Genomic DNA, 5,070 nt, shown 5'->3' with positions numbered 1-5,070 from the left:
CAGGGTAGGCTTGAGAAGCAGATTCATGGACACTCTCTTATGTATAGGAAAGAGCTTAATATACAAGAGCAGTTGAATATTGAGAAAACATCCCAGCCCAGTCAAGATCAAATCCATAAGTCTGATTTTAGCCCACATGTCCAATATCAATCCATAAAGTCCTCTTCAGACTCACAAAACACATGTAATGATGCCGAATGCTGGAAGATCCACAGGCCAGTGGGCGCAAAGCCTTGTGGATCCAGTGGTGGTAGAAGCATGTCAGCACTGGAGTGGGTCTCCACATGGCTCCTCCAGTTCCCAGGGCACAGGGTCTATCAGCGTAGTGCCATGTGTCTTGTCAATAGAGTGCGTCTCAGGGAGTGAGTTGAGAGAAGAAAGTCTCTCCTGCCTCCAAGGAGGAAATACAGGAATTCCCAGAATCCTCAGGGGAAGGCCATTCCCACACAGAGACCTCATTGCCTATACAAAGATTTACAGGCTAGACTCCACCCCTTCACTCATAATTTCTCAAATTGACAACACATTATATAACCACCACACAACTCAACAGAGAACAATGTAGAACATTATCTTTGGGGACTATATTAGGTCAGTTGGTCTTGATGTCCATAGAAACTGTGATCTTGTGCACCCAGGTCAAGTGAATCATTATATTTGGTAATAATTTGATAGTCTTTTAACAGCTATATTCCTGCATCCCATAATGAGGTACACATTTCAGACCTCTGCATCCCCAGACCTCCTATCTTTGGAGACACCCCTGATGGCTCTAAGCTCAGTTTCTCCTTGTTTTCTGGGACTTCTCCTCAGAGACACACCTCAGATAGGAGCAGCTGTAGCCCAGACTGGACTATGTGGGATCAATGAGTTGTGGAAAGCCATGGGGACATATAGGCTCACTCTCCTTGACTCAAGTTCTACCCGGGCTCCAGAGTTTTAAGATCACCTGAGTACTTAGTTGTGGTTGAATCACAGTTCAGCATTTTTTTTCTGTAGAGTTCTGCTTCCTGAGCTCCCGAATATGTGCCAATTTCCAGAGCACCCCAATAGCATTTCTATATTTAAAGGTCTTAGTGACCTAGCTTATGAACCTCTAGTCTAGAAATTCTGCAATCATCAACTTATCAGCATGACTTAATTAAAGAGGCTAAGATTTGCTGCTATATTATTTATAATAGTACAATATTTAAGAGACTCCAATAACAGGGAAGGCTGCTTGAATTATTTATGATATACCCATATTGCAGATATATCACTTCTATATCATATACCTAAGGATATGAACATCACACTATTTTACTGAAAGAAAAATGCCAGTTATAAAGTAGTAAATTCAATAAAATGGCAATGATGTCTCTAAGGTGAACCGGAGCCAGATATAAACCATGGATATGTGACTGGATCTTGGGATTACAATTAATACTAGCCCAATCTAAGAGCAATTCCTTCTTATGACATGGCCCTGTTGATACTCGTGCTGATGAGGAGTACACTGATGACATGGGTACTAAAGCAAAAGGTGGTGAAGAAACCACATGGTGCCCGGCTATCAGAAAGAACAGTGACTGGGACCCTGAAGGCTTGTCTTCCAACAAGCAGCCATCTAAGTTAGGTGGCAGCTAAGTCCACATGGAAGAAGCACACCAGCTTGTGTAATCCAAGAGTTGTTTATAGCATCAACCAAATCTGGAAGAGGAAGTGGTATTAGAGTTAAAATTATGAACACCTGGTTTGCAGAAGGCTATAGATCAGCAGTTCTCAACCTGTGGGTCATGACCCCTTTGGGGGTCAAACAACCCTTTCCCAAGGGTCGCCTAAGACCATCAGAAAACACATAAAAATTTCACAATATATAATTACATATTGTTTTGTGATTAATCACTATGCTTTAATTATGTTCAATTTGTAACAATGGAAATAGATCCTGCATATCAGATATTTATATTATGATTCATAACAGTAGGAAAATTACAGTTATGAAGTAGCAATGGAAACAATTTTATGGCTGGGGGTCACCACATGAGGAACTGTATGAAAGGGTCACAGCATTAAGAAGGTTGCAAACCACTGCTAGTGGGAGCCCAAAATCTATGTGCAGGGTCCACGCATAGATTATGCCTCTGGTGAATCCCCACTGACCATAGTTGAGGGATGGTGAACAGTCTTGTTATCAGACAGAGAATATAGTAGAGATGATTATAGTAGACATAATTAGGTTAAAGTGTAACATCTTATTTGATCTCCCTCTTGACCCATTTAAAATTGGTATCAGCTTTTTAAAAGAGCAAAAGGGAAATACACATGGATTAAGCCTCTAGTAATTTCCTTCGGAACATAGACCAGGGATGTGATTAGCCTTGCTAACAGGCAGAGTCCATTGGAAAGTGGATTATGGCAAATATAGGCAGGTTAAAATTTAACACCTTATCATTTGATCTCTGCTTTGATCCATCCATTTTAAAGTTGTTCTAGTTTTTAATCATCTCTGCTTTCTTTTTGATTGAGGATTTTCTCCATTTCATTTTGTTTTTGTTGTTAGCATTCTTGTTTCTATGTTTTTGGCATATGAAATACAGGGTGGGGGAATCCATAGAGACAGTAACTGGATTAACGGTTTGCTGGGGGATATAGCAGGGGAAGTTGGGGGGAAATGAGACACTAATAACAAGGAGTCCAAGAAAGAAGAAAATGTTCTAAAATTGATTGTGGTAATGATTGTACAATCCTTGTATAATCTTGTATAATTGTATAATGTGTGCATTATGTTCCAATAAAACTGTTTAAAAAATAAAGTAGGAGGTTCAGTAGGAGCCCATTAAAATGATACATATGAATATCTGTATATAAAATATGTGTAAAGTAAAAGATTTTGAATAGTCATGGTGATTTTTAAAGTGGTTGCACAATGGAATCATAGTTGGTGGTTTAAATATTTTCGCTTCCTTTTATTCATATGTGTTGTCGAATTTTAATAGGTGCTATTGTTGCCTACTAGTTGTCATTGCATTGGCTCTCCTACAGTTACTCCACTAACAAGATGACAAGCTGGTAGGTCTGTTTTGTATCATCGGTCTGACTTGACTGGTTTCAGATCATTTTATTTAAATCCACTGTGATCCACTGAATTTTACAATTTTCAGAAGGATGAATTTTAGAAGTAGATTGGCAGGTCTTCCTGACTTGTCTTGCTCTGGAAGCTCTGCTGAAACTGTTTCAGCAGCATAACAATACACAAGCTTACATTGACAGATAGGTGGTAGTTGCATATGAGGTGCACTGACCAGGAAATAAACCCAGTCTCAAACAAAAGAAATAAGAAGTTTTTTGAATTATTAATGACCCCTTAAATTTGAACATAATGACCACACTTTGCTTTAATGATAATATAGAAAAATATTTTAATTTGAATAAATTATTAAGCATGTATCAACTTCTGGAAAAGGCAAAAAGATGTGGAAATTCTAAGAAATGATAAATGAAGATTAGTCATATGTACAATAATTGAGCTAAAATTCTAGCCCTCATCAGCAAAAATGTTAAGACTTCATAGGGATATGTCTACATGTCCACAATTTACTACAAAGTCTCTGAGTGGATTTGTATGCCTTTGGGCATGTATTTCAGAGATTATCTCAGAAGTGCTGTTTAGATGGTAACATTTCCGCAAATATAAATAATTTACAGAAACAACATATATAAAATTTGATGCCAAAATGTTTTTTAAAGATCTGACCTGCATAATTGCCATAGCAGTACTTCCACTTACATAACAACCAAAAAGACCACTTGAGAGATGTGCATTATTCATGTGCCAACATGATGCTCAAATTTGGAGAAAACTGTTCCCCAAATGAATGGTTCTGGAGTTCAGTCGTCTTATATAACTTTTCTGATTTTTTTTATATCTGTGAAATCCATATTTTTACTTACTCAGAGATGTAAGACACGAAAGACAGTGACATTGAAAGAAAGGTTAACATCCCCAAACCAGTCCAATTCCTTTGTTCTAACAAAGAAAGCTCTGAAAAGGAAAACAAAACCATCTAAAATGACCACCCAAAGAGTGACTATTTAGGAATAAATCTATTCAGAGCAACAACAACAACAACAAATCTGTACAAAGAAAACTACAAATCATACTATGAGAAACTAAAAAAAGACCCGTATAAATAGAAGATTGTATCATGCTCATGGATAGGATACAACATTGCAAAAATGTTAATACTCCCCAAGTAATCTAAAGAGATCATGAAACCCCTATCCTGTTCCAACATCATTCATAAAAGTAATGAAAAAACTGATAACCAACTTTATAGGGTCAGGAAAGAGACCCTGGATAAGCACAAATCAGGAGGCCTTTCACTTATTAATATCAAAATCTACTACACAGTCATGGTAATCAAAAAGGCCTTGGACTGGTATAACAACAGACACACACAGAGAGAAATGGAATCTAATTGAGAATCCAGATGTAAATCCACCCATCTGTGAACAGCTGATCTTCCACTAAGGACCCAAACACATAAATGGTAAAGAATTTGTCTCTTTAACAAATGATGCTGACAAATCTGGATATCTGTTTGTAGAAGAATGAAAGCAGACCCATGTCTCACACAATATGCAAAAATGTACTCATGTTGGATCAAAAGCTCAAGTGTAACACCCTGAACTACATAGATGTTCAGTGAAAAATAGGAATAAACTTAGGTTTCCCGATACCTGGCATCAATACACTGTTAAGTATAATGAAAAGCACACACACAGCAGAACACTAATTAGATGTTTAGGACCTCCTAAAACTTAGCTACATATGCACCAAAAGACTCCATCAAAAGAGAAACCGCAGATTGAGGAAATATTTTTGTTGATGACATGTCGGACAAAGGACTAATCTTCACAATTTATAGGAAACTTCAACAAGAAAAACACAAATAATCCAATTACAAGTTGAGTCGAGAACATGAATAGAAACTTCCATAAGCAGGGGATTCAGGAGGCCATCAAACGCATGAAGAAATCCTGGTGGTCACTAGCCATTTGAGGGATGTACATCAAAATAACAAGGAG

This window comes from Echinops telfairi, unplaced genomic scaffold (assembly GCF_000313985.2).
Source record: "Echinops telfairi isolate 266 unplaced genomic scaffold, ASM31398v2 ScPeMD7_2010;HRSCAF=2546, whole genome shotgun sequence".
Classification (NCBI taxonomy): Eukaryota; Metazoa; Chordata; class Mammalia; order Afrosoricida; family Tenrecidae; genus Echinops; species Echinops telfairi.
This window is presented reverse-complemented; position numbering follows the sequence as displayed.